The sequence below is a fragment of the Macaca thibetana genome, chromosome 14 (assembly GCF_024542745.1).
Source record: "Macaca thibetana thibetana isolate TM-01 chromosome 14, ASM2454274v1, whole genome shotgun sequence".
In the NCBI taxonomy this organism is placed as follows: domain Eukaryota; kingdom Metazoa; phylum Chordata; class Mammalia; order Primates; family Cercopithecidae; genus Macaca; species Macaca thibetana.
This window is the reverse complement of record NC_065591.1, coordinates 12,379,428-12,398,197: the sequence shown is the minus strand read 5'-3', so window position 1 is coordinate 12,398,197 and position 18,770 is coordinate 12,379,428. Positions and strand designations below refer to the sequence as shown.

The 18,770-nt window shown below is 54.6% G+C and overlaps 1 long non-coding RNA gene across 1 annotated transcript; it reads left to right on the top strand.

The window, feature by feature from the left end:
- The first annotated feature begins 335 nt into the window (after window positions 1-335).
- Window positions 336-17,571, top strand: LOC126935544 (uncharacterized). Its single transcript, XR_007719256.1, has 3 exons — window positions 336-397; window positions 2,107-2,312; window positions 15,689-17,571. It is a non-coding gene; the product is annotated as an uncharacterized LOC126935544 (long non-coding RNA).
- The last annotated feature ends 1,199 nt before the right edge of the window (window positions 17,572-18,770 follow it).

The following is an 18,770-nucleotide window of genomic DNA, read 5'->3' as shown; positions in this document are numbered from 1 at the left end:
CCGCCAACCCAAGACCTGCTCCAGCAGCCCCCATCCCAGCCAGCACCACTCGCCGCCCGCGCTCCTGGTCCTCCAGGGCCGCGCAGAAGGCGCGCCTGGGCTGAGTCCCAGCTGCAGAATTCTTGGGGGGCGGGGGACGAGGCGTCTCCGCTCTTAATAGCTGAGCGCCCGCAAACGCCCGGCCTGGGCTCGAGGCCGGCGCCTCCAGCGACTGGCGCCCCCAGCATAGAAATCTTTCTCCGCAACTTGGACTGACCCACCCAGAGCGCCCCGAGTATCCGGCCCGGGGCGGGGATGCGCGTGCGCGGAGGGGGTGCCGCGGAGCCCGCGTGAGCAGACAAATTACCGCGGACCTGAGAGGACGCGTCCGCGCCAGCCCGGAAGGAGGAGGGGGCCGGTACACAGACGGGGGGCGGGGGAGATGACTCTCTCTGAGGGATCCCCAGCCCCAGGATTGAGGCCCCACCCTCTGCCCTAGCTGGAGTTGAAGACCGCAGTGGGGGTGGGGGCCTATCCCTCGCAGGTGGAAGGGTGATCTGCGCCGGGAGAGCTGGGACTGTCCCAGTTCAACCATCCCTGGCTCTGGGCTGAGGAGGATGACAGGAGAGGCCCCAGCACTCCGAGACTGGGCGAGTTCAGGTGGCCAGGCCCCCTCCCTCACCAAGGCCTCCGGGAGCTGCTGGGCTCCTTGGCCCTGCCGGCCTGAGTGCCAGAATCCAATCCTGCTCAATAATAATCGTCAGAGCAGCCGGCAGCACTTACTGAGCTCTGAGGGACTGCCAGGCCCGGGTGCCAAGTGCATAACACGCATTATCCCATTTAATAGTCACGGAAGTCCCGTTGTGGTCCTCTTAGGAAGGTGAGGGGGCTGAGGAGGCGAGGGGCGTGGCTTGCCTGGGGCGTGGCTTGCCTGAGGTCGGGCGGCCGGCGGGGTGGAGGGACAGGTGGGAGTCACACCAGCTCCAACCAGGTCTAGAGCCCAAACCTTCAATGCCTGGGCTTTCCTGCCTTCGACTCCTCAGAGCTCTCCTGGAGGCTGAGCAGGCAACAGAGCCTGCTCCTCAGCTGGGTGTGGCCCGTGGGAGGTGAGGGGGCGCAGAGGCCGGGCACCCTGGAAAGGAGGAAGAATGGGGGACCCCCATCTTCCTGGCTGCTTCATTTCCCGCTCTCTTCCTGCTCCCACCCCTCCCAACGGTGGGCGTCCCCCAAGGCTCCGTCCTCTCTTCCCTTTTCTTTCTCACCCACTCTCTTCGTGACCTCATCCACTCCCACGGCCTCAGCTTTTGCTTCATCCCCATTCCCAGCACTGTCTCTGGGGCCCTGACCTCCCTCCCAAGCTCCGCAGCTGTGTACTTAGTGAAGCCTCTCCACCAGGTGGAGGAAACTCATTACCTCCCTGGAGTTACCCCACAGCTGCTAAGGCCCCATCACTCTCTCAAGCCCCACATCGGTTCCCCAAATCCTCCAGCTGCTCTTCCCCCACACCTAATTAGTGTCCATATCCTTCAGACCCTTTTCTCTGCCCAGCCTCTCACACCCTCTTCTCAGACTCCTGAGCCACCTCCCTAAGTCAGACACTCAAGCCGCTCACCCTCCACCTCACCTGGCTCCTGCCCAGTCATTTGCCTCCCCCAGTCTTTTCCATCCATGCCCTCCCTCCCCGTGGTTTTCTTTTTCCTTTCCTTTTCTTTCTTTCTTCCTTCCTTCCTTCCTTCCTTCCTTCCTTCCTTCCTTCCTTCCTTCCTTCCTTCCTTCCTTCCTTCCTTCCTTTCTTTCTTTCAGACAGAGTCTTGCTCTGTAACTCAGGCTGGAGTGCAGTGGCATGATCTTGGCTCACTGCAACCTCCGCCTCCCAGGCTCAAGACATTCTCATGCCTCAGCCTCCTGAGTAGCTGCGATTACAGCCACCTGCAATCATGCCTGGCTGATTTTTGTGTTTTTAGTAGAGATAGGGTTTTGCCATCTTGGTCAGGCTGGTGTTGAACTCCTGGCCTCAAATGATTTGCCCACCTCCCAAAGTGTTGGGATTACAAGCATAAACCACCGCGCCCGGCCTCTCTGTGGTTTTCTGAGACACAAGATCCAATTGCGCTACTGTCTTCTCAGCCCCTGGACCTTCGATGGCTCCCCGCGCCTGTGGAAAGGAGCAGCTTAGCCTGAGACAGAGTCTGCCCCAGTATGACTTTTGACCTCCTCGTCTTGCCCAGTGCCCTGCCTTCAGCTAAAAACTGAGTTCCTCCCTATGGGTTTCCACCTTTCAAAGCCCGTCTTCACTGTCACTTTGTCCAGGGAGCCATCCCTGATTCTCCCAGGTGAGTTTGAACTCCCCTCTTCTGTAGCCCCATGGCACTTCTCAGCATTTCGGTGATGGAATTGTCCAAGTTGATAGCATTTATACAGCTCTTCAATCCCGCTTTCTGCCCACCTGCTCCACCCCTGCAACGGACGGGGAGCTCTTTCAGGGCAAGGATCGCCCATTACTATCCACCCTCATCTTCCTCCTTTCACGTTTTTTATTGATCCATTCAGCAAATATTAATGACGTAGCTGCTATGTGCTAGGCACTGCATATACAGAATCCTGCTCTTTCTCTGAGTAATTGTCATACAGTGCGACAAGTGCATTAACAGGTGGATTCAGGGAAACATGGCCCTGGTCAAGGATTTCTCCAGGCTCCCGAATGCCAGGCCCTGGCCTGAGCACTATGGGGGTGTGCAAGCTTGAACAAGACCAAGCCCTGCCCTCCAAGATGGTAGCTGTATGGAGACAATAGGATGTGTACAAATGCAGGTCTGAACACAGTGCTTTGGGACTACAGAAAGCAGAGCAATGACCTTGGCCCTGGGGAAATCCTGAAGCTTCCCAAATGCCCAGCACCTTGCACCAAGCAGTAGCCTCGTAAATCTTTGTTGAATTAAATTGGTTATGGGAAGAAAGGGGACATAATAGAGACTGAAAAAGAAAATTAAGGTTATTGGGGGCAGGCGGCGGGGGATGACAGAGCATTTTCACATCTGCATGAAGTCGCCTTGTCACCCATCCCAGAGGGATGTCTTGTGGACAAATGAGATCATGGACGTGCAGTGCTCTGAACGCCTGGGAAGAAAATAACTATACAAATACCGGGGCTATTATTAGTCTATCCCTATCAGACCAGATAAGTCCTCTCCTTGTGGCCTCAGTTCCCTCCTGGTAATATCAACTGTGCCCTGTGGCAATTTGCTTCTCTCTGTCTCTGGGCCTCAGTTTCCCCATCTGCAACATGAGGACATACCATGAGATGATTCTGAGGGTCTCTGGCTCCTCCAGGGAGATGCTCCAGGGATAGCTGTGTCTGACTAGGGGATGCCTTTTGTCTTCTCTTGACTGCCACACCCTGGGCTGAGTTGGGGAGTCCTCATAAAATGTCACAAAGGCCACTCCCTGTGCTGTTTGTCTTTCTGGTCAAACAAGGCTACGCAGAACATGAGGCAAGTATGGGCTTCTCGGCCGGAAGTTCCTCTCTAATTTCTGGGGAACAGCCTTAAGGCCTGTTTTCTGAAAAAGACCTCTGTGTGAGCCCCTTCCCTCCACTCCAGGTCTGAGGTCTGTGTTCCCCTGGGGAAGGCCCATCCCTCTCCAAATCCCCATTGACCTCTCTCTTTATGGCCAGAAGTGTTGGGGTGCCAGATGCTTCAGTGAAAGGGGATGGAAGCTGTAGTGAGAGAGAAGAGAAGCTTCTCACACAGGAGAGAAGCTCCCCCATGACCTGTCCTTAGCTAAGGCACCACCACAACCCTGACCCTACAAAGCAGAGACCTTGGCCATGTCCCTACTTTCCCTCTTTTCCTTACCTGGAAACATTTTGTTGGTAGTGAGTCCTGGTCTTTTTCCTTCCTGGCTCCAGTCCTTCGCAGCCTCCCCTGCCCCTCATTCATGGCCCTAGCCCCAGTCCTTCCATCTTGCATCGACTTCCTCCCTAGGTCTCCTCCTCTGCCTCCAGCCTGGCTCCCTTCCTGTCCACTATCCTAAGGGCAGCAAAGCGCAAGTGTGACCAGGTTGCTCTTCAGCTCAAAGCCCTTCCATGGATCCATAATTGCTCTTAGGAAAATGCTCAGATTCCCTGTCTGGCAGGCAGGGCCCTTCCTGACCTAACCAGAGAGGCGAAGTCATCTTTGAGAGAGTTCTGCGGCTGAGAAAGAGCTCACTAAGGGATGGGGGCGTGGGGGGCATTTCAGGGACAGGGAAATGTGGTTTCAAAGGTGGGGAGATATGATGGAACCTGGGGTGGGAAACATCAGAAAGCAGATATGGCAGGAGGCTGCAGTGAGTGTCCAGGGTGTATCAGGCACACCTAGTGTGTGCCAGGCTCTGTCGTCATGCTGAAGATGCAACAGTGACCAAAACAAAGATCCCTGCCCTCAGGAGCTGGCATTTAGCAGAGGGAGACAGCAATCAGCAATGAGCAAAAGAAGGAAATGTTATAGTGTGTTAGAAGGTGGTGAGTGTTTGGGAAAAGAAAAGGTGGAGAGAAGTGAGGGTTATCTGGGGGTGGATTGCAATGTTGAGACAGGGTAATGAGGGCAGGCTTCATTGAGAAGGTGGCATCTGAGCAAAGACTTGAAGGAGGAGAGGGATTTAGCCCTGCAGTTATCTGGGTAACAGTGTACCAGGGAGAGGGAACAGCCAGTGCAAACGCTGTAGGGTGGGATAATACCTGGTTTGTTGGAGGAAACCAAGGGGGCTTGTGGAGCTGGAGCGGAGGGAGGAAGTGGTCAGGAGAGTGTAGGGGGAGAGTGTTGGGGGAGAGGGGAGGACAGGTCACTATGAGAACTTAGGGAGATGGGAAGCAACTGGAGTGTCTTTTGTAAGAGGAAGGACATGAGCTGGCGTATATTGTAAAAAGATCACTCTGGGTGTGTGTGTAGGGAGCGGGGGCAGCTGCAGGGAGACCAGTCAGGAGACTGCTGCACTAATCCAGGCAAGACATGATGGTGGTTCGAATCAGGGTGGGTGCTGTGGGGGTGGTTGGGAGGGCTTGGATTCTGGATCTATTTTGAAGGCAGAACCAACTGGATTTCTTCATGGATTGGACGTGGGTTGTTTCAAAAAGGGAGGAGCCGAGATCATCGCCTCCAAGGCTTTGGCCTGAGCCATGGAAGGCTTGGATTGCCATTGGCTGAAATGGGGTTTGTGTTGGAGCAGTGCCTTTTCTCAATCAATTTTTCACTATCACCCACCCTCAGGAGCCTTTGAAGACATTTTTCTCTAATCACTTCCCCGCACAACAGATTTTTTTTTTTTCCTGATGGAGTCTTGTTCTATAGCCCAGGCTGCAGTGCAGTGGCGTGATATGGGCTATGGGCTCACTGCAATCTCTGTCTACTGATTTCAAGCGATTCTCCTGCCTCGGCCTCCCGAGTAGCTGGGATTACAGGTGCGCACCACCATGCCTGGCTAATTTTTGTATTTTTAGTAGAGACAGGGTTTCATTATGTTACCCAGGCTGGTTTTGAACTCCTGACTTCAGGTGATCCACCTACCTCAGCCTCCCAAAGTGCTGGGTTTATAGGCGTGAGCCGCCGCGCCCGGCCCACCATGGAATTTTAACACCACAGCTATGACGTATACATGTTCATGTACTTTGGCCCTTTGGAAAATTACAAACCATTGTAATATCAATATTTTTCTGTCCCCCCAAGAACCAATTTTTGCCCACTGGGGAAGGTGGCATCCCTGTGAAGAAGGCATGTGTCAGAGCGCGTTGTGTAACGGAGAACAGGTGCTCAGCTTGGCATGCGTTGGACCTGAGCTATCTAGTGCAGGGAGGGGATGCTGAGTGGACAGTGGAACATTTGAGGTCCAGGCTAGAGGTATGGATGTGAAAGTCATTGGTGTATATATGCTGTTGCCATGAGACTGGGTGAGCTCACCAGAGGAATGAGGAATGAGATCAGAACCAAAGTCTGGGCTTGAGGCACCCCATGTTGGGCTGTCTGGAAGAAGAGAAAAAAGCAGCAAAGGAGACGGAGAGGGAAAGGTGAGAGAAGTAACAGAAAACCAAGTGAGTACAGCAGGTGACCTAGGAGCCCAGTGGAAAGAGTGTTTCAGGGAAGAGGGAGGGCTACGCTGCCAAATGCCATGGGGTCAGGGGCAAGTGGCAGAAAGACTGAGAACTGACAGTTGAGTTTAGCCATGGAGAAGCTCCTTCTTGGTAGGAGCATTTTATTTATTTATTTATTTTTGAGATGGGGTCTCACTCTGTCACCCAGGCTGGAGGGCAGTGGTATGGTCCTAGCTCACTGCAGTCTTAACGTCCTGGGTTTGAGCGATCATCCCACCTCCCGCCTCAGCCTCCTGAGTAGCTGGGATTACAGATGTGCGCTGCCATTCCTGGCTAATTTTTATTTATTTATTTATTTTTTCTTTGAGACACAGTCTCACTCTGTCGCCCAGGCTGGAGTGCAATGGCGTGATCTGGGCTCACTGCAACCTCCGCCTTCCAGGTTCAAGCGATTCTCCTGCCTCAGCCTCCCAAGTAGCTGGGACTACAGGCGCCCACCACCATGCCCAGCTAATTTTTTGTATTTTTAGTAGAGATGGGGTTTCATCGTGTTAGCCAGGATGGTCTTGATCTCCTGACCTCATGATCTGCCCTCCTCGGCCTCATGAAGTGCTGGGATTACAGGCATGAGCCACCACACCCAGCCTTAAAATTTTTTTGTAGAGACAGGGTCTTGCTGTGTTGCCCAGGCTGGTCTCAGACTCCAGGTTTCCAATCCTCCTGCCTCGGCCTCCCAAATCGTTGGGCTTACAGGTATCAGCCAGCATGCAAGGCCCATAGGAGTATTTTTGATAGAGTGGTGGGGATGAAAGCCAGATTGGAGTGGGTTTAAGAAAGAACAGGAGGAGAAGAACCGCTGATAGTGGATAAAGACAACCCTGGGAGGAGTTTTGTTGCAGAGGGGAACAAGGAATTGGGTGGCAGCCACAGGGGAAGCAGGATCAAGAGCAGGTATGTGTAAGATGGGAGGAAAAACAGCCACTGACGGGAATGGTTTGGTGAACTGAGACAGGATGACTTGCTGATCAGAGGGACTGGGCTCTGGTGCCTGCCTGGGTGGTGGGTGAGGGCAGGCGTGGACAGTCATCTCTCCTAGGACTTGGGGAGGCAATGTGTGGGTGCAGAGGCTGGTGGGGGCGGATGTGCCCGTGCAAATCTGGAAGTACTTCTGAGAGACTAGATTGTCTTCAGGGAGTGAGAAAAACAAGGTCAACAGCTGAGAGTGAGGACGGGGGAGGGTGGGGTGGAGTTTGAGGAGAGGAGATCGTGAGAAAGCGTGAGTCGCCCACGAGCAGGGGAGGGTGAACGGAGTCAATGGTAAGTGTGAAGGATCGCCAGCCGTGAGCCTTCCTGCCCCACTAGGGCTGGGGTCAGCTGCCCACCTCCGGGCTCCTGGGGCTCCCTGACCCCACTGAGGTTTAAGCCTTTACTGCTCCAGGAAAGGGTTACCAGCAAGCCCCGTGCAGTCCGGCAGGCAGCCAGCATTTGAATTCTCCTCCAGTGCTCACTGGCTGTGTAACCTGGGCAAAGTTTTTGTTTGTTTTCGTTCATTGTCCGCATGCCTCAGTCTTCTCATCTGTAAAGTGGAGGCAGAGGTAGGAGGAAGCAGTTTGTGTTATTGCTATCCTCTACTCTGTTGTTGCTATTTTGTACTGAGGAGGGCTCAGTAAATGAAAGAGTGAAGGGTGAATGAGGGGAGGGGAGTTTGCTTGGGGCCCCCACAGGCCAAGGAGTGGAGAGAGGAGGGCAGGTGTCACAGCTCTGCCCCCACCCACGGAGGACTCTGACTCTCTAACCCCAGCGCTCAGCTCCCATCACGTGAACTGGGATCCCTGAGGAAGCTCTCAGGTGGGCAGCCACCAGCTGAGGACAGACCTCCCAGTGCAGCCCAGGACAGTCCCTAGCGCAGCCCAAGGCCAGGACCACGCTGGCCGCTCCCTCTGCAGAGCCCACTAGTGTAGGGAGGAAGACAGGGATAGGTTGGCCCTCTTCCCCGTCCCCACCCTCAGGACGTCCTCCCCAGCCTGGCCCTTCCTGTTTTTCCTCCCTGGCCCCTGGAGGCCATTTCCTCCAAGGGCTCAGGGAAGGGTGTTGCTTTGTTTTCTCCTGAGCCCAGAGCTTTCTGGGCTCATGAACCTCCAGATCTGGGCCTTTGAAACCCCCTGGAAAATAGCCTGGCTGTCTAGCCCCTCCCCAGAGGCCCTGATGCCAGGAGTAGGGTGGAGCTCTGCTGAGGGTGTGGTCAGCGTGTGTGTGTGTGTGTGTGTGTGTGTGTGTGTGTGTGTGTGTAGGGGACAAGAGGATTCACGGGGACAAATGTGACTTGGCTGGCAACAAACCATGGCAAGACCCCAGGTTGGGAGCTGGCAGCCCTGGGAGGGGGCTCCCAGTCCTGCAGGGAACCTGCTCTGTCATGCCCAGCCAGGGCCTCTTGCTCCTAGAACTTCACCCTCCACCCTACAACCCAGAGGTAGCAATAAAGCCTCCCTCACAATAAAGAGCCGCAAGGAGCAGGAGCTAATGGGCAGAGCGGGCACTGGAGACTGTTATGAGAGCATCAAGGTTCCTCACCATTCCCCAGTGCCTGCTGGGGAGGGAACCGCTAAGTGCCAGGTAGTGTGAGGCTGGCCTGGGAGTGGGGGCAGATGAAGTGCTCAGCAAGTCTCCAGCCTTGCCCTTCATCCCCTTAATGAACCAGCCATCATCCACCAGAAGCTTCATTCTCAGGCCCCAGTGGAGGCTGGTGCCTGCACTGACGCCTGGCTACCCTGATCACTCCTGTGTCCTATAAGCTGACCGCCTAATAGAGCAAAGGCTCCCAGGAGCCTGGCAGAGCCTGGCCACTGCCCCATCCCCACCCTTTTTCTCATCTGGGATGCCCAGCCCTGCCCCTCAGCCCTTCCCTCTGGGCATCCCAGAGGAGAAAATTTAAGTATCTCAGGCAGAGCCACGGCACAGGGTCCAGGAGCAGTCCTCAAGCTGGGGGACTTAAGTCATCACTTAGCAATGCCCTCCTTGTGCTGGGGGGAAACCAAACAGAAAGGGGAGGGAACTTGTCTAAGGCTGCACAGCCATTCTTTCTAGCATGGCTGGTGGCCTCCCTCTGCAACAGCCAGACTCTGGCTTCTCTTCAGGGGCCAGTGGAATAAAAGAGGTCATCCTGTTTCTGCCCCTGCTACTGATATCAAGCCAGAAGCAGCATAGTACAGCGTGATAATGACTATGACTGTTCCATTTTGTTGAGGACCTACTATGTGCTGAGCAGTGTTCTAGATGCTAAGAAGACGATAGTAAGTGAGACAGAGTCTGTCCCCATGGAACTAATGTTATTGCATTAAATTCTTTTTTTTTTTTTTTTTTTTTTTTTGAGACGGAGTCTCGCTCTGTCGCCCAGGCTGGAGTGCAGTGGCCGGATCTCAGCTCACTGCAAGCTCCGCCTCCCGGGCTTATGCCATTCTCCTGCCTCAGCCTCCCGAGTAGCTGGGACTACAGGCGCCCGCCACCTCGCCTGGCTAGTTTTTTGCATTTTTTAGTAGAGACGGGGTTTCACCGTATTAGCCAGGATGGTCTCGATCTTCTGACCTCGTGATCCGCCCGTCTCGGCCTCCCAAAGTGCTGGGATTACAGGCTTGAGCCACCGCGCCTGGCCTACATTAAATTTTTATAACACCCTATGTGGTAAGCGCTGCCATCTCCAGTTTACAGGTGGAGAAACTGAGGCTCAGATAAATGACTAAGAAGTAAAGTGAGGTCCCATAGCCAGTGAATGGCAGAGCAGGGATTCGAACCCAGGTGTGTCAGACCCATCCATAGCCTGGCCTCCTAACCACTGTGATACACCAGAAAGAGCCTTGGTCTGGGAACCTGAGACATGCGTGGGTCACTCACTGGGGCTTGGCCTTTGGCACGGCCTTCCTCTCCCTGGCCTGAGTTCTCTCATGAATAGGTGATCCAGGAGGTTCCTTCCAGCATTTCTGCAATTCTGGAACATTGAAAGACCTGGAAATCTGGCTCCCCAGAAGATCCAGGCAAGAATTTCTCTTCTCCTTGTTATTGCATCCAAGTTGGTGGCACAGGAGCTCAGTGTGTAGGGGAGGAATAAAAGCCATGGTCAGGCTTGGACTCTGACCTCCGTGGCAGCCTGACCTGGCTTTGTCACTATCCTCTTTAAGTTATCCTGCATTCCGTTCCCACCACTGGGACTGGATACAGAAGGCCCACGTTCTAGTCCTGCCTCTACCTCCTCTAACTTGCTGTGTGATTGGGGAAGTCTTGGCCCCTCTAGGACCTCAGTTTGCACATTTGCTGGGTAAGACCATTCCTGATGTCCCCCTGGCTCTCTGATCTAATCCTATAAGCTTGTTGAGCCCTTCATCGGGGCCCAGCCCTTTCTGGGCCTTGAATTTGTCCTAGAGTTTATGAGGGTCAGGTACTCCACTCCCACCCCTCACTTCTACCTCCCTATAAACCAGGAAGGGAAGAATGACTTGCTTCACGCTGGTCCTGGGGTTCCCCTCCCACCCTCTGTCCCCCGTTCCCCCATGCCTAGTCTCTGAGTCCTTAGCCCCACTGTGAAGGCTGTTTTCTCTCCCCGCTTCCCTCCAGCCAGTGAGGTGGAGGTGGGAATAGGGGGAGAAAACACAAGGGAGCAGCCAGAGGATCACGACAGGTAGGACTGGGGGTTGGCAAGGGCTCTGCAGAGACCACGCTCCCCTGGAAAGGCATTTCTCATCGTGGGCACGCCTGCCAGGTAGTGGGAGGACCATTTCTTTCTTTTCTTTTTTTATCATCTTCCAATGTGGCTGGGAGTGAGGGGGCTGAGGGAGAAAGACTCCTGAGATGGAAGAGAAGCCAGGGGTCTGTGGCCGGCCTGGGCTCAGATTGGTGGGCACTAGCACTCAGGGTCTCCCCCACCCCACTTCCCCCTGCAGACCCAGACCCAATCCGGGCTGCACCCCTAGTTAGGCAGGGGAAGGGCTAGGGCTTCTCCTCTCTCCTCCAGGTCTCTCGTAAGAATGACATGGGGCGTAAGTGCCCCACCCCATTTGACAGACGAGGCTGAGGCTGAGGCTCAGAGCAGAGAAGTGATAGGCAGGTTAGGTGCATGTGGTAAGTGACCAGCCACCTGGGAGTTATCGGGCCTCTTCTGGCAGGGATAGGGGTCTGGGAAGCCCACCCAATGGGAAAGAACTATCTCCCCTTCTTTCTTAGAGGGGTGGGGAAAAACCAGTCAACAGAAGAAGCAAAGAGGCCAGCCCGACTCCTGAGGTTTCCCAGAGTCCATGTGCTGTCTCTAGACTCCAGAACTCTGCCTGGGTGCTCCCTCTTTCTGGAACTGCTTCCTCTATCTGGTTAACTCCTACTCATTCTTTAGGTCTCAGTTTAGATGTTGCCTATTCCAGGAAGCCTTCCCTCATTTCCCCAGGGTTAGGTAGCACTGCTGTGTGCTCCCGCTGCTCCCAGGGCTTCCCCCATGAGGGCACGAATCACCTGCTTTGTCATTGTATTTCTTCTCCGCAGACAGGGAGCTCTTTGAGGGTAAGGCTGTGCCTTATTAGCCTCTAATATCTATCCCCAGGCCCAGTGTGGAGCTGAGTACAAAGCTGGCCCAAAGAGCTGTTTGTTGAATTGGTGAGTGACTGAATGGGCATCTATAGAGATCGACTATGTGCCAGGCCTGTGCAGGGGGTTCCAATGTAAAGGAGGCCAGAGCCCCATGGAGTACCCACCTGTGCAATGGCCCAGGACGCTGTCTGGACAGAACCTGGACAAGGCGAGGTGAGAGCTCAGAGAAGGAAAGGATAGCTTTGGAGTCGGGATACTGGGAAGCTCTGGGAGGAGGTCCAAGAGGCCTGGGATGACAAATTGTTTGGGGCAGGTTTAGGGCTGGGGGCTGGTTTAGTGACCTCAGAAGAGGCTCCTTTGTCCAAAACCCAGGACTATGCCTAGGAACGGACCAGTGAGGGGGCTGGCTGAACAGGGAAGCTGAGTCACGTTCTGGAGAGCCATTTCCAGGTGAAACCAGAAAGGGCAAGCGTCATGCTCAAGGCAACACAGATGGGCCACAGCTCCCAGCCAGGGCTCTGTGCCACCCATGCCCCGCTCCTACCCCCTGGCAGCACCCTGGCTCTGAGTGAACAAGCTGCCCCAGTCCCTGAGGGTGCACGCATACCAGGGGGAGGTGACAATAAGAACTTATCAAATGGCTTGTAGGAGGCAGCCACAAATTTCAGCGGCTACGTAATGTGGGTCTAATGTTCACTTAGCAGAGTGAGAGTCTGAAAAGTCAGTGCCCGCGCTCTGACCCTGCTGCGGCCGAGGCTGTTGAAGCCATGGAAAGCGAGTCACTCAGCAGACATCAAGCTCTGTGCTGGGGCTGGTGTAGGTGGGGTGTGGGGCTGGAAGAAGTCTGAGTTTCCAGACGCCAGACCATGCTGTCGGCCCCAGCTGGCTGCTCCTGGGGGAGGAAAGGAAGCAACATTTTTGGTCTTGGAAAGGCCAAAAGCCCGGAGTCAGAGCTGCCCATCTACAGATGGGGCGGCGAGGAGGTGTAGCCCTGGGGAACCCACCGCTGAGTGACTCGAGTTTGGCTTTCCTCACAAGCCTCTGCTGTTTCTCTGAGTGCCCTGGGACCCCTAGTTGGGGGGCAGGAGGGGAGGGGTCCTTCCCTCAGCCAGCCCCCAAATACCTACCGTGGAAATGAGGCCCCACCTGGGCCACATGGGGAGGGACTGAGCTCAGGGCTTTCCTGAAGGTCAAAGCCTCTCCTTTCTGAAGGCCAAAGAGGCATCCTCACCTCTGAGCCCACACGCAGGGCCTGGGGTCTGCCTCTGCCCTGTCTTCCTGTGCGACTCCAGGCAACTCCTCAGCCCTCTCTGGGTCTCGGTTTCCTCATCTGTTAAGTGGCTGGAAAAGTCTCCAAGCTCTTGGCCTGCTACAGAATCTTGCAAATGATACATAAGGCAGCTGCCCACACCCTGGCCCTGCTCTGCTTTTCTGTTCTGTGCGGCATAGGGTCTTTGTTTTGTTCATGGCAGTACCTGTAGCCCTGGAGCAGTGCCTGTTGCATAGTAGGTGCTCAGTAAATACTGGTGGTTTCTAAACTCCCAGAAGCCACCCCACCTCCTCGCTGCAGGTCCCTTCCTCTTGGAAGGCTTTCTGATTCATCCCCTTCTCGTCCTCCAGGTTCTGTTTTGTCCCCTCCTAGGCTGGGCTGCATTACAGACTCCTGTGCACGTGTTGGTATGCAAATCTGGAAACCTCCCCCCTGTTTCTATTCCACCTTCTCCTTTCCATCGTGGGTGCGTGGGAGCCATGTCTTCTTTTAGATCCCCCTGGCGCGGCTAGGATCAGTGCCAGGGCCTTGGTGGTACAGCCAGTGCTCCATAGAGCTGTTTACAGCCTGCCAATGATTCACCCACAACAACTGAGAGAAGGCTTTGCCCAGGCGGGGCCCAGGCCCAGGGGAAGCAAGGGAGACCATGTCTTCAAAGCCCACTGGGATCTGGAAACAGGGGTCTGAAAGACCTCTCAGAATAGCTTTGGCCTAGGAGAACAGGGATTGGGATTTGGGGGTCCAAGCTGGGCCAGGATTGAGAGAATTTGTTCTGGTTCAAGCCCACCGATTCATTCATGTCCAAGCCTTTGTCAGTAGCTCACTCTGGGCACCTTGGGTTGGGAGCTGGGGGATCTGCAATGAACCAACCCAGGTCTCGGGCTTCGGAAGCTTGCAGGGTGATGGAAAGGGGGCCGGGCATCATGAGCCACAATAGAGACAGCTGTGTGGGTACAGCCAAAGTTGTCATTCACTCAGTGGGCTGAGGCTTCGTCGAGGAAGGGCTGTCCTAGCAGAAGGAACAGCACATGCCAAGACACAGAGGCCACGCCCAGCAGTGAGTGGTTGGAGGTGAGGCCTGCCTTCCTGTTCTACATGGCTCTTGCCACGCCTCCCCTCTGGGGTCTCTGTTTTGTCATTTGTAAAAGTGGAGGTGGTAGCCAGGCGTGGTGGCTTATGCCTGTAATGCCAGCACTTTGGGAGGCTGAGGCGGGTGGATCACCTGAGGTCGGGAGGCCGAGGTGGGCAGATAAGCTGAGGTCAGGTGTTCGAGACCAGCCTGGCTAACGTGGCGAAACCCCATCTCTACTAAAAATATAAAAATTAGCCAGGAGTGGTGGCATGCATCTGTAATCCCAGCTACTTGGGAGGCTGAGGCAGGAGAATCGCTTGAACCCAGGAGGTGGGGGGTTGCAGTGAGCCAAGATGACTCCACTGGACTCTATCTAACCTGGGCAACAGAGTGAGACTCTGTCTCAAAAAAAAAAAAAAAAAAAAAAGAAGTGGAGGTGGTGTTGCTTGGGTAGGGGGTTAGAAGTTGTCCTAAAAGTTTCCCATCGGCCTCTCCAGCTCTGACACGGGTATTCTGTGGGAGTGAGAGGAGGTGAGTTGCTTACAGGGCAGGGATCTGGGTGACAATGAAGTTCTGGTGGCTGGGCAGGGAGGACAAACAGAGCTGTCTGTTTAGGCAAGGAGTGGAGCTGGGAGGAGGACACTGCCAGCCAATTGGACTGTCTCTCCAGGCCCAGTGTTTACTGATGGAATAAGGGAGTCGGGTGTGTCAACAGTGGGGAATGAAGTGGCTCTGCACTACACACACATGGGCTGTCCCTGGACTAGGCCATCAAGAGGACCATGTAGGGCACTGGCTGGTGGGAGCCTGTGGAGCCCAGTGCACTTACCCATTGGGTGCTCAGATGGCTCAGCCCAGGCCGAGTCTCCAGGCCTCTTCCCCTGTCTCTCTGGCTCAGCTTGAGGAAAGGGGCAGGGGCGTAACCCAACCCACTCTGGGAGGGGAGAGAGCCCTCCACCTGCTCCTGACCTCTCCCGGCTTGCTCCCCTGGGGACATCCCACCACATGAGTTCTAGTCTTGACTCTGCCACCAACTTGATGAGTGGCTCTGGGAGTCCCTTCCCCCTCTCAACTTCAGTTTCATTCTCTGAAAATGAGAGGCTGGGGAGAGGTTTATGGGACCCCATCTTTTTTTTTTTTTTTCTTGAGACGGAGTCTCACTCTGTCGCCCAGGCTGGAATGCAGTGGCGCGATCTCCACTCACTGCAAGCTCCGCCTCCCGAGTTCACGCCATTCTCCTGCCTCAGCCTCTTGAGTAGCTGGGACTACAGGCGCCCGCCACAGTGCCTGGCTAATTTTTTGTATTTTTAGTAGAGATGGGGTTTCACCGTGTTAGCCAGGATGGTCTCGATCTCCTGACCTCGTGATCCGCCTGCCTCGGCCTCCCAAAGTGCTGGGATTACAGGCGTGAGCCACCGCGCCCGGCGGGACCCCATCTTTGCTTCCACCAGAGCAGTTCCGATTTAAGCAGTTTGTCTGATGAGCCCTTTAGGCCCTGAGCAATTACTGAGTGTCTACTGCATGCCAGGTGGGCACAAAGTCATGTGGGGCAGCCAGGTTTTCCAGTCTCAGTGTGTTCCTTCTTTAGAAGGGAAGTCTTCCGTCTCCAACTGTACACTGGGGCCACGTGTGGCTCTGTGGTTCTGTGAGGAGACCCAGAGTCACATGCATTGTGGTTCATACCCCAGAGCTGCCATTTGCTAGTGGTGTGACCTTCTGTAACCCCTTTGTGCCTCAGGTCTCTCATCTGGGAACTGGGATGATAGCGCCAACCTAGCTGGATTGCTGTGACCGCCAACACAATGCCTTCTAAGGGTTCAAGGTGGGTGCTCAGTAAGCCTTAGCTTCTATTGTGACTACCAAGGATCCTGGTGGTCCTCCCAGTTCTAGGAAGGGGCAGCCATGCAGAACAAGTCTCAAAAGCCAGCAGGAGCAGGAGAGGGGGATTGAGAATCCCCAAATTGATAGGCAGCCTGGGGCTGGGTGGGGCAAAAGGTACTAGGAGGCGATGCCTCTGCCTTTTCCCCTTCTACTGTACCCCGTCCACACTCCATAGAAGTCAGCAGTTCAGCTGTCCTCTAATGCACCCCACACCCCAACACACAACACACAGGCGCCCCAGCCCTCAGACGGGAAAAACACCGTCTGGCACTAGGTCTGGTTGGCTGGAGAAGTGGAGAGGGAGCCAGACAGCCCTTCCATCATGCAGATGGAGAGACCTAGAGTCTCAGGCGTTAGGGAAACAAGTCATTTAACATCCATCAGGACCCAAGCCTCCTGAGCCCCCAGCCTGGACCCCTGCACCCCCTCTGGGGAGCAGAGTAAGACACAGAGCTCCCTAACACTAGACCAGGTGTCCCTTAGCTCCACTCTTCTAGGAGGCTCCCTGAGCACACCCTCTTCAGAGCCTGACTCCCACAGGAGAAGCAGATGGTGCCGGAGTCTGCTGGGAACTGGCTGTCCTGGAGCCCAGCTGTTGCACAGATGTGAGGGGGGAGGGTGCAATGGGGGTTACGAAGGCAGAAACCCTTGGCAGCTCATGCCTGAGTCACCCGTCAGCTCCGGGAGTGGTAATGAGCAGATTAGGGTTATTATAGTCGAATGGCTCGGAGCGCACTTGCTCACCCGAGCAACCGTCGGCAAAGGGCTGATCGCCCACGGCTGCCATGGCCATCACGCCAGGCCCGCCTCTCCCCTGCCCTCTTATTGACCGCACCGCTGCCAAGGCAGCCTCTGTGGCCTTCACACACCTCATTAGAGCTGCCGGGGCATGCCTACCAGCCCATGGCCCAGACATCACCCCACCCGCTCCTCTTCCCAGGTGTGTCGGGGGACACAGGAGTCTGACATGGGGCCTCGATAAGTGGACACAGTGATCCCTGACTAGGGAAACAAGTGTATAGTTCCCCACCCACCTAGAATTGGGGCAAGGACAGGTGTGGCAGGGATTCAGCCTCCAGGGCCAGTCTTTGTCTCTCTGGTCACCTACCAGAGCTCTAAAACCAGTGAGGTTCCTGTAGGTCTGGGCCAGGGACATGTCAATCTCCAAGGGGGGAGGCTCCTCCTTCCCCACTGGCCCATGTCATCCCCTCTGCTCCCTCTCAGAGCAGGAAACAGAAGCAATCTGTCCCAGCAGCCCAGGGCTGGGAGGTGGGGCTGGGTGTCGGGGTAGTAATGATTCCGAGTACCGAATCGCAGAGACTGATGGACACTTACTATGTCCTAACAGGCACTGAGTGCTGGACATGTGTCTATCCACTTTGTCTTCCCAACAGCCCCATGTGTGAACAGATTGAGCGTCCCGAACCCCCAAAGCTGAAATCCAAAATGCTCCAAAATTCAAAACTTTTCGAGTACCCACATGACTGATGCTAAAAGGACATGCTCATTGGAGCCTTTTGGATTTCAGATTTGGGACGCTCAACAGATAAGAATAATATAAATATTCCAAAATCTGAAACCCAAAACTTGTTTTCGGTTTTTTTGTTTGTTTGTTTTTCTGAGATGGAGTTTTGGCGTTATTGCCCAGGCTGGAGTGCAGTGGTGCCATCTCAGCTCACCACGACCTCCGCCTCCCAGATTCAAGCTTCAAGCAATTCTGCTGCCTCAGTCTCCCCAGTAGCTGGGATTACAGGCATGCACCACCATGCCTGGCTAATTTTGTATTTTTAGTAAAGACAGGGTTTCTCCATGTTGGTCAGGCTGGTTTTGAACTCCTGACCTCAGGTGATCCACCTGCCTTGGCCTCCCAAAGTGCTGGGATTATAGGCATGAGTCACTGCACCCGGGCCGTTTTTTTTGTTTTGTTTTGTTTTGTTTTGTTTTGGGACGGAGTCTCACTCTGTCGCCCAGGCTGGAGTGCAGTGGTGTGATCTCGACTCACTGCAAGCTCCGCCTCCTGGATTCACGCCATTCTTCTGCCTCAGTCTCCTGAGTAGCTGGTACTACAGGCGCCTGCCACCACGCCTGGCTAATTTTTTATATTTTTAGTAGACACGGGGTTTCACCGTGTTAGCCAGGATGGTCTAGATCTCCTGACCTCGTGATCCGCCTGCCTCGGCCTCTCAAAGTGCTGGGATTATAGCCATGAGCCACCGTGCCCAGCCTGTTTGTTTTTTGAGACGGAGTCTGGCTTTGTTGCCCAGGCTGGAGTGCAGTGGTGCAATCTTGGCTCACTGCAACTTCTGCCTCCCGGGTTCAAGCGATTCTCCTGCCTCAGCCTCCCAAGGAGCTGGGATGACAAGCGCCTGTCACCACATCTGGCAAATTTTTGTATTTTTAGTAGAGATGGGGTTTCACCATGTTGGCCAAGCTGGTCTTGAATTCCTGACCTCAGGTGATCCACCCACCTTGGTCTCCCAAAATGCTGGGATTACAGGCGTGAGCCTGTTTTCTTTTCTTTTCTTTTCTTTTTTTATTTTTTTGAGACAGGGTATCACTCTGTCACCCAGGCTGGAGTGCAGAGGTGCAATCATAACTCACTGCAGCCTCAACCTTCTGGGTTGAAGTGATCCTCTTGCCTCAGCCTCCTGAGTAGCTGGGACTACAGGTGTGCACCACCACCCCCAGCTAATTTTTAAATTTTTGTAAAAGTGGGCTCCCACCTCAGCCTCTCAAAATGTTGGGATGACAAGTGTGAGCCATGATGCCCGGCTCTAAGTATTTCTGATAAGAGATATTCAACCTGTATTGTTGTCATCATTGTCATATCCATTTTATAGATGAGATGACTTAGTCTCAGATGGGTTAAGTAACTGGCCCAAGGTCACAGCGCTGGTAAGCAGCTGGGCTTCAATCCAACCATCCTGACTCCAAAAGTG